The sequence below is a fragment of the Phacochoerus africanus genome, chromosome 1 (genome assembly GCF_016906955.1).
Source record: "Phacochoerus africanus isolate WHEZ1 chromosome 1, ROS_Pafr_v1, whole genome shotgun sequence".
Taxonomy (NCBI): Eukaryota; Metazoa; Chordata; class Mammalia; order Artiodactyla; family Suidae; genus Phacochoerus; species Phacochoerus africanus.
The window spans coordinates 224,915,172-224,926,540 of record NC_062544.1 but is presented as its reverse complement, the minus strand read 5'-3'; positions in this window follow the sequence as shown (position 1 = coordinate 224,926,540).

Here is an 11,369-nt window from a genome sequence, read left to right as displayed (position 1 = left end):
CTAATCTTGAAATCATAGGTATCTCCTTCAAAAACCAAATCTTATTTTACATCAGAACAGCATATGGCATGAAAGTAATTATACATCCTAATGAACACAAACCCTTTCCTATTAGCAAACTATGTTGAACAAATATTTTTAAATATTTACTCTGGTTATATTACTGTTTTGCTACAATTGAGTGGGCGTTTAATAAAAATTTTTTTTTGCCTAGAGTAAAAAGCACTATATATATATACGTAGATACACATGTATACATATATATATATGAGTATCTACATATACATATACAAATATTTACATATTTAATGTGTATGGTACATATATACACATGTATATAATAATTTGATTAAATGTAGAAAGTGAGATAAGAAATTTAAAAAATGAAAATAAAAACGATGTTGTTTCGATCCTTGGCCTCGCTCACTGGGTTAAGGATCTGGTGTTGCCATGAGCTGTAGTGTAGGTTGCAGATGCGGCTCAGATCTGATGTTGCTGTGGCTCTGACATAGACTGGCAGCTGTAGCTCTGATTGGACCCCTAGCCTGGGAACCTCCACATGCCGCAAGTGTGGCTTCAAAAAATGCAAAAAAAAAAAAAAAACAACAACAAAAAAAACACTTCAGCCTCGGAGTTCCCATTGTGGTGCAGCGGAAACGAATCCAACTAGGAACCATGAGGTTTCGGGTTTGATCCCTGGCTTCGCTCAGTGGTTAAGGATCTGGCATTGCCGTGAGCTGTGGTGTAGGTCACAGACACGGCTCAGGTCCTGAGATGCTGTGACTGTGGTGTAGGCCGGCAACTGTAGCTCTGATTCAACCCCTAGCTATAACAGAACCATTTGTCACTAATATCTATCCTGGACTTTTACCAAAAAAAATCACAATATAGGAGTAACTCATTTTACCAGGACATTACTTAAAATAGGGATGACTAGTCAACCCCCCAGGCCTGCTCTGGAGAGGGGCTGTATTGTATTCTTGAACAGGCAAAAGCATGTTTTTTTTTTTCTCTCCCCTTTGCTGGGCTTTTCTCTAAGTAGTCATTGTGAGGCAGACATTGGAACTATGGCATCATGTTGTGTATTATTAAGTTCAAGTCCTCATCTGTTACTTCAAAGCCATTACCAGGGCAACACAGATGGACTCACTTCCATTTATACATGCTCAGTCTTTGTTTTCTAACCACTCCACAGGAATGGAGAAGCCACTACAAGTTCAAGACATCATCAGTTGATTCCACAGAAATGTATTAAACCCTGTACTGCCCTAAACACAGAAGAAAGTGCAAGAAATAAGACATGGTCCATACAGTTAAAGAATGCTGACATGAAACAAACTCAGTGCAGAGGGGTGAGGGCTGCCGTAGAGGAATAAAGAGTTCTGTGAGAACCAGGTGGAAGAGTACCTCAACTGTAGGGAGAATAGGAAAGGCTTCTTGGAGGAGGGGAAGAAGTAAGAGAAAGATATTCCTGCCAGAGAGATAACCAGTACACAGACCTAAAGACCAAAATAACCTGATAGCATTGGAAATGGCAAGAAGTCTTCATGTGTGGGGATTAGATTACAAGGGGGTACAGGGATTTGTACCCTGGGAAAAGGCTGGGAAAATGTGTTAGAAATATTTGAAAGAATTTAGAAAACTAACTAAAAACTTTGGTCCTTATTGTATAAATAATTAGAATATAGGGACTAGATGTGTAGAATCCATCTGGGATAGAATCCAAAGGGTTTGTAGACTTGGATGGAAAAGAAAATATGTCTTTGTTTTTACTGGTTATTATATGAAACACAGTGTTTCCTTCTACATTTGTCTCCCTGGGCTGCCAAAACAAAATGCCATAGACTGAATGGCTTAAAGAGCAGGCATTTATTTCTCACAGATCTGGAGGCTCAAGATCAAGGTGATGGAAGATTTGATTTTGGTGAGGGCTCTCTTCCTGGCTTACAGATAACCTTACTGCCTTTTGCTGTACCCTCAAGGCAGAGAGAGAGAGCGCCCCCTCTGGTGTCTCTTCCTCATGTTATAAGGGCACTAATCCCATTACAGGGGCTCTATCCTCATGACCTCAACCACGTATAAATGTAAACTTTACAATAAAGCTACAGGAATCAAGACAGTATGGTATTACCACATGTCAAAGGAAAAGAATAACCAAGTTCAGAGGTAGACCCACAGTTATATCTTCAATTGATTTTTGGTAAAGGGTCAAGATCATTCAATGGGGAAAAGGATAGTTGTTTCAATAAAATGCACTAAAGTGATGAGTAAGTACAGAATGAAATAAACCTCAATTCTTACATCAAATCCTATAGAAAATTTAACTCAAACTTAATAGACTTAAATGTAAAAGCTAAAACTTATAAAACATCTAGAAGTACATGAGAAAATCTTTGTAAACGTGGGATAGGCAAAAATTTCTTACACAGGATACAAAAAACATGATTTATAAAAGAAAAAATTGGTAAAATAAATGTCAAAATCTGAAACATCTGACCTTTCAAAGACAATATAAGGAAAATGAACAGACATGTTACAGATTGAGAAAAATACTGAGAGAAAATTCTTACAATTCAGTAGTAAGTGTGCATATAAGATATATAGAAAATATATAATATATAAATGATCCAATGAAACACTGGCCAAAAGATTTTAACAGAGCTTTCACACAAATAGCCATTAAAATAATGCTAAAGAATAGCTTCTTTTATAAATAAATAAATAAAGGAATATTATCACATTAGGTATACACACTGTTTGAAGATGAATCTCATTTTAGAAACATTAACATGTGAAAAATTCACATTTTAGGAGTCAGGAAACATAATATGTCCCTACCCATCTTCAAATTGTCCAGGTTGAGACTGTCCCTAGCATTCAGGGAGACTCTGCCCCTTAGTTCCTCTTTTTCAAAAATATTAGAGAGGAACTTTTTTCCCCATTCTCTATGTAGAGTCTGAATTGATACTGTTCCTCCCGTTGCTCAAGATTCCCCCAAATCTCATACTGGAGAATCTTTCAAACATCTTCAAACTAGTTAAGAGGCCATCTTCCAGGTTTAGTATGACTACTTTATATTCAGCTAAAATGAAACTGCTCAGAAAACGTGAGTAAATAGAATGCCATCTGCAAAATGCTGCTTCCATCCATGTCTTTGGCATTCCACTGGCTAAATCTTCCTTAATGTAGATATACGGGAGGGGTCCCTGTTATAACTGAGAGAGATCCCAAGTTACATAACATAGTAGCAAGCTGAATCATGCATCATTGACAAAATTTCCAGATCATTTCTAATCGCTTGGTCTTTGTACTATGTTTCATCATAAGGAAAAGAAAAAGTAGCTGGATTTTCTGCTGATGGTACAATTTATTATGCTGACGTCTAGAAAAGAGAAAAGAACATGTTCTGATTGGTATGACCAGACTGAATAGTTAAGAGAGTGAGCAGAACATAAATCCAGGGTCCTTAAAATCTGTATTAATAATCCATGCTTATTCTTTTTTCATTTCTTTCATATTAAGTTGGCTCATTTAGCAAATGAAAATGGAAATTTTTTTTAAAAAGACAAAAATCTTCCCTTACATTTCTGTAAGGAACTAAAAGAAGGAAACATCTGCAGTGAGATGCTGAAGCATCGTTATTATAAGTAGGGCTCCCTTTACCATTACTCCAGCCTCAGCTTACACCTTTAGAAACAATCATGCTTCTTTCTTCGCCAGCACCAGGCAGAGCTAAACTGGCAGTTGCTGAAGCTGGGTGAGAAAAATAACTTTGCCCTACTTCCACAATAGTGTCTTCTGATAGTGGGGAGACATGGCTATTTCAGTGACTTAAGCAAATTGAAGGTCTACGACTATACCACACAACATTCCTCTCCTCCAGACAACCACCCTCTTTGGGATTCAGTCACATAGTGGCCTCCTGAGAAAAAACACAGGGAAGAATTTATCATAAGATGGTGATAGACTGCCAATGAGATGTACAGAGTGAAAAAGAGAGAGAGATTGAGAGTGGCTGTTGGGTTGTGAGTCTGAGAATTTAGAAGGATGCTGGTGGCAAGGAAGACAGATGGAAATGTGTGATCGCAGGGACATTTGACATTAGATAAACAACTTGGCTGTTTGCCTCTTTAAGCCCCATTTATTACTACTTAGACTGAATTGATTTCTGCATGGTAAATATTGACTCATCTTTCAAAAGCCCCAGCTAAAATGTCACCTCCATGGAGAAGCCTTTCAGACACTCCCCAGGCATTTAGTTGCCTCTCCGGGGCCCAGAGAGTACACTGTGCATACACTGTTCATGCTGCTCTATTTCCCATGCTGTAACTTGCTGTTTACACGTTTTCTCTCGCTGATCAATGAGTCATCATGGCATGGTGAAAAGACTACTGCTTTGGAACAGACAGATCTGGTTCCAATCCCAGCTCTGTCATTACAACATAGGGAACTCAGAGATAACGGGGCTACCTATAACATGGGGACAATAGCAATTCTGTGGGATTTGGGGGAAGATTGAATCAGAAGTGTACTCCAGAGGTTGGAAAAAAGGTGGCACTTAATTCATGCTCTTCTTGTCTGTTTCTTTATCTTGTCAAGATCATGTGGTCCTCAAGGGTAAGGAATGGGTTCAGAGTATCCCGGGTTTCTGGCACAGTGTAGGTGCCCGGTAAATATTTACTGAATGAGTAAATTAGTCAACTGTGTCCCTTTAGCTCTATAAAGTCACCTCTTATATTCACCGTGCAGTCTTTATGTGTCTGTCTTCTTCAAGACATCAAGAGATACTCAAAGGCAGTGGACCATCAATACCTGTAACACCAGAATCCTCCTGTTATCCATCAGCTCTTCATGGTGCTCTGTCTTCTGGCCATAGGCTAGGATTGGGCTTTTTCTGATGGCTGTGTCTGGGTCATGTGACTAGGTCTAGCCATTGAGTGGCAAGTAGTAGTGACTTCCCGACATAAGCAAATATGTGCCCATGTGAGACTCTCAAATTCTTTTTCTCTCTGCCACTGGCAGCACTCAAGATGACCAATAGCTTGTTTTCTCTGAAGACTTCAGAGCAGAGTTCCCACCTCCCACCCACAATATAAGAGAGACAAGTTAAGTAATTAAGAATATACCTTAGTTGATTTCGGTCACTGAGGTTTGGGGGATGTTCATTACTACAGCCTAATTTCATCTATCCTGACTGATAGAGGCAGCAATTGACAGAATGTCTAGCATTATATATTCGATAAAAGGCAATTATCAGGTGGCATATTCAATAAGAATTTACAGTACTAGAAACTTTACTATTTAAGGAGCATTTTAGAAATATTTTATCATTAATATTATGTAATCTCATGAAATGGTTGAAAGAGGTATATATTGTCCATTTTACAGATGAGGCAACTAAAACTGGGAATTGATACCCAGGAGAACTTCAGCAAGTCACACAAAAATTTTCAGAGTCAGGAATAGAAGCCATGGTCTTTGTCCTCCAGATAGTTGATCTTTGATGACACCACACATGAAATATTATAAATATATATAATTAACATTGATAAAACTCCTACTCTTAAGAAGCTTACAACTTCACTGGGAGTGAAATGACATGAAATAGTTGTGAAACAGCAATAAAATCTTTGGCTATGTTTAAGTTCTAAATTATAGTTATAAGCGAATGAGCTATAGAAGATCAAAGCCAGATAAGATTAATTTGCAATAGAAGAGTCATTTTATCTAAAAAAAAAAAAAAAAAGAGTCATGCAGGAGTCTTCATGAAAAGATGAGATTTGAGGAGTTCACATTGTGGCTCAGTGGGTTAAGGACCCAACATTGTTGCCATGAGAATGCAGGTTCAATCCCTGGCCTTGCTCAGTAGGTTAAGGATCTAGCATTGCCACAGCTGTGGTGTAGGCCACAGATGCAAACCTTGGCCCTGTAACTTCCATATGTGCAGGTTCAGCCATAAAAAAGAAAAGAAAAAACATGGATGAGATTTAAGATCAGGTATATAGCATTTTATTTGAAAGAATTTTCTCTGATGAAACTACAAATTATTCATTATATTAGGCAATTGGTTAATTCTTACTCACACTTCAGGACTCTGTTCAGATGCTGCCACCTCTAAGAGGTCTTTCCTGACAACCCCTTCTGCTTTAGGCTCCTCTTGTCACAGCACTTAACTTCTCTGCTAGCACTCCACTGTATTAAAATCACCCATTTCATTGTCTACACAGTGAGCTGACTATTAGATGCTAGATTCTGTCTATTAGATTCTGGGGCACTAAAGGCAGGGATCAAGTGTTTTCTGCATACTCAATATCTAATACTGAGGTTGCCAATTCAGTGGTCATGCAGTCATATTTGTGATATGGACTGAAAGTTTATGTCTCCCCAAATTCATATGTTGAAGCCTAATCCCCAATGTGATGGTATTAGGAGGTGGAGCCTTTGAGAGGTGCTTAGGTCATGAGGATGGAGCCCTTGTGAATGGGATTAGTGCTCTTATAAATCAGGCCCCATAGATTTCCCTGGTCCCTTCCACCATGTGAGGACACAGAGAGAAGTCAGCAGTCTGAAACCTGGAAGAGGGTCTTCACCAGAATCTGACTTGCTGGCACCTTGATCTTGAACTTCTAGCCCCAGAATGGCAAGAGAGAAATGTCCATTGTTTATAAGCCATCCAGGCTATGGTATCCAGTTAGGACCACCTGAACTGACTGGGACAGTTTGTGAGTAGAAATTGCAGTCTTTTTCAACATCCCAGAGAAAATCCTGTAATCGGGAGAGTGCTTTACAATTAACTGATACCAAAACATCTTGATCAGTGCCTATGCCATCTCTACCCTTGAGGAGTTTACACAGAGTTCACCAGTGGGGAAATAGTCCCCATTTCTCCTACTCCAGCAATGCCATAGTTCAAAAGAGATACCCACCTGGATTCTGCGTTGGTCATGACAAACATGGATGGTCTGACAACTCAGAAGTGATTTTTATATTGTGCAGAGGTGGCTAAAGAGAGGGAAAGAAAAGAGGCATATTTTCCCGCCAGGTCGGGAAACAGAAGGTATCTCCTGTTACACACCTACTGACTTAACTGGTCCTGACAGCGCAGAGGCCATTAATAAAGGCTTTCTAGCCTGTCGCATGCATGTGTGAGCTTAAAAGCCCTATTCCCTCAGGGCCATTAGAAAGAGGACTGGGTCTGCTACAGCATATGCGTCTGTCAGGCAGACTCTGGCTGCTTGCCACTGGAAAGGCCAGGCCTTGCTACCTACCTGACCGACAGGGCTGAGGCCGTGCAGAGCTGTGGTTTGGAAAGAAGCTGGGAGAAGATAGTTTCTACCAATAGAAGAAAAAGTATGGCAGAGTGATACATAATAAAAAGAAGAAACATTTAATAAGTGATTGGTCTATACTGAAAGTTATGTACTTTGCTCATTAAACTGTTTTGAAGTGAGTTCTGTATCATTCTCTCTCTGATGCTGAATTTCTTCATCTTGACATAAAGATAAAATACCTTCCAAGGTAACACCAGTCAATGTGCGAAACCAGGACACTGGGATTAGAAAGGCTTATCTTTAACCACTGTGTTATTTGGCCTCCTGTGCCTTTTGGTAGTGATAGGCACAAGGATGTTGGATGTCAGAAAAGATCTGGCTTAGAGAGGCTAGAGGGAGGAAGGCTAAGGAGGAAATGGAGATTTTTGTCATGGTGAGAAGCATTTTATTTCATATCTGCCTGTTTTGCTCTGAAATCGCCTTAGTACCTCTGAGCTTTTCATTATTCAGCTCTTTCTCCATTTACAGAGGAGTGTACAAGGTTTAATGGAGTCCCTCGGCTTTTCCCTTTGAAATATTCATGGGCCTTTAGCAGTTTCTTTCATGCTCACCTTCTCCTCCATTAAGGAAGAGACCTTGGAGGAGTTAGCTGAGAGGAGATGCGTGTGTGTGTGTGTGTGTGTGTGTGTGTGTGTGTGTTTGGAGGGAGGGGGCAGGTGCTTACTCCTAGCTCCTGGAGCAGAAACAAAGTACTCATCCCCCAGGGAGCATGCCTACTTTTCCCAGACCTGCAAAAAAGGGAGGGAGCAATGGCCCATTCTGGAAAAGGTATTTGACAATGTCATTTCTCTGCCTGTGTCTGCCCTTCTCACTAGAGAAGAGTCTACCAGGGCTCAGAAGAATAATGAGAATTGCCCCCATGAAATGGCTTGGGACAAGCAAGAATAAAGCATGAATGGACCTCACACTTCTTAAAACATCATCTTCACACGGTCACCTTGGGGCCCCTACTCCACCTTCGGACCCATTTACTGAGCTTCTTCCTCTTCCATTAATCATCTGTTGCCTCCCAGGCATAGGAGCAACATAGCATCATACACTGACATAGCAAGGATACCCAATGATTTGAATCCTAGCTTATTAAAGTGAAAACAGAAAAAAGAAAACATATATATATATATAGCTGTCATTTAATATGACTGCCTATCTACCAAACATAAATCCTTTTCTAGAGCAAAGTCTAGCTCTTTTAATAGCTGTCCTTTACAGAGTACCTATCACATGCCAAGTACAGTAACTATCTTGTCAAGGAAACAAAATCCTCTTTAAGAAAGAAAGAAGTTGGAGTTCCCATTGTGGCGCAACGGAAATGAATCCCACTAGGAACCATGAGGTTTTGGGTTTGATCCCTGGCCTTGGTCAGTGGGTTAAGGATCCGGCGTTGCTATGAGCTGTTGTGTAGGTCGAAGATGCAGCTTGGATCCTGTGTTGCTGTGGCTATGATGTAGGCTGGCAGCTGTAGCTCCAATTCGACCCTTAGCCTGGGAACCTCCATATGCCACAGGTGTGGCCCAAAAACCAAAAACCAAAAAAAAGAAAGAAAGAAAGAAAGAAAGAAAGAAAGAAAGAAAGAAAGAAAGAAAGAAAGAAAGAAAGAAAGAAAGAAAGAAAGAAAGAAAGAAAGAAAGTTGAGGCTCAGAGAAATCAAATAATATCAAGCCTCTCTTAGAAGAGCTGAGAGTTGAACCTCCACTCTAATTCCAAAGCCCAAACCTTCTTCATTTTTCCACCTCTTTTGCTAAAAGCACTTTGAAACTTCCAACGCTTAATATCATTTTTAAAAAAAAGCAAAACCAATGTTTTTCATGCAGAATAGAGATACTATAATTTTAAGCTTGGGAGATTCATAATAACTCCAATTAAATGAATAAGTAAAAATAAATTAAGAGCATAAATTAAATAAAAGCCATAATAATTGCTCATTGTAAGCTTATATAAATATCATGCAATCAGTTATAAACCATGTTAAATGGAGAAATTCCTATGGGAAGGAATTATGAAACTGCATTTACATGCTTAAAGGAAAAGCTCTATAAAACTTAGAGATGCAATAAGGATGCAAGATAGGAAAACAGTTTTGTACTTTGCTCATCATACTGTTCTGAAAAAAAGGTCTAGAAAAAGATAAATTATTTAACACTGTTTTTTAGTATTAATTGTCCCTAAAAATTGTCCTCCCTTTTCCTAGGAATTCTTCCATTTAACATAATCTATAGTCAGATTATATAATATTAATATAACACCTCTTCCTAATCACTGAATATGTATATATTAAGCAATTTTAACTAATATTTATGAAGTACTTATTATGGACTAGGCACTGATCTAAGTAGTTTATATATATTGCCATATTTAATACTCACAATGATATGAAGTGGACATACAGACAAGCACATAAAGGCCCAGAGAGGTTATGTAACTTGGCCCAAGGTCACTCTGCACGTGGCAGAAACAGAAACCAAACTCAGGAAGTCTATTTCCACGCTACAAAAAATACATGTAACATTTTTTTCCCACATCCATAGATATATCTTTCATGGGAAGTCAATTTCCAGATCCCACTCTCTGATTCACTCCCCTACACTACTTCTCAACTGTCAGGCACTGAACTAGGCTACATGATGACAAAGGCACATGCAGCACCCTCCCAAGGATCTCACAGTCTTATAGGAAATAAAACCTGCTCTCACCCATGACCTCTGACCCACACCCCCCAAATATCCAGCATTCTGTTGATGTTTCAGGGTAGGCAATCCCCAGAAATCCAGACAAAATAAGTCCATTCCCTAAAAGAAGCTAACACTGAACTATTACAGAATTAATTATGTAAGAGGTGTCAAAGAAGTCTAAAAGAGCCATTAAAGTATTTTACATCTTTCTCCTATAACACACCTCCTGAGACAGAAAAGTAAAAATTGACATTGGGTCTAAAAATGAGCTCTGATTTTATCTGAGAAACCATTCGGCTGGCATGCCCTCATATGCTGAAAAGGCAGTTCTGTCTGGCCATATAAAAATAGCACTTTCCCCCCACTCAGTTCTGTAAGGAGCCAGTAGGACTCCTGCTTTAACTACTGAGATAAGAGAAATAGAGATGAGAAATGAAACAGCAGGTTAGATGGGGCTGGTGCACGGCCAGAGGCAGATTTCCTGGCCCTCATTGCTATGCATTTTTTCTCCCCTTTACAAAAGTTAACATTTCTTGCAGGGGCTTTAAACACAACATAATATTACATAATCATCCCAGCATGGATAGAGGTTTGATAGTCTTCCTTGCAGCCTCAATTAAGTAGATCACCAAGCAATTTTTCCCCAGCAGTCAAATGAGTAGAATTCCCGTTTCCCATCTCTAAGCCTGAGATGGAGCTCACCAGAAGCTTCAGGCATCAATGGCATATGCCCGACTATGTCAGAATCTGATAAAATAAACCAGGATTAGGATACAAAAGAGGATTGTGAGATGGAATTGAAATTGGATCTTGAATGCTACCTCTTCTTTCATAAAAATACTTCCACGATCAGCACATTTATGCTCTAATACAAGCTCATTGCCAAACTGGTAATGACCTCATCTTCTGATGCTCATTGAGGTTAAAATATTTATCTGCAAATTGTACCTGCAACCTGTACCTACACATCATTAACAACTGTTTTATATCCTCTGCGATCCCTGTGTTCTTTTGTTTTCAGTAAAATGTAGCTAATAATACGTATTTGTCAGATTATTGTGACACTTACGTGAAATAATATGTGTAAAAATGTTAACAAAACTGATGCCTGGATGTGGTTGGTCTATGGCAAAAAATGGTTGCAATTCTTGAGCCCATTCTGTGTCCATGTCCTTTGTAATATGACTTGGGAGTTTCTCCTCTTAAGAGCTGGAGTCTAGTTCCTGATCTGGGCACACGGACTAGCCTCGTACTTCCTTTGACCAATAGAATGTGGCAGAAGGGATGGTGTGTCTTGCTGGCTTTCGTGCTCGCTGTTATTCTGCTGCCTTTGCTGAGAATGAGGCTGGGCTATCCTGCTGGAGGAATG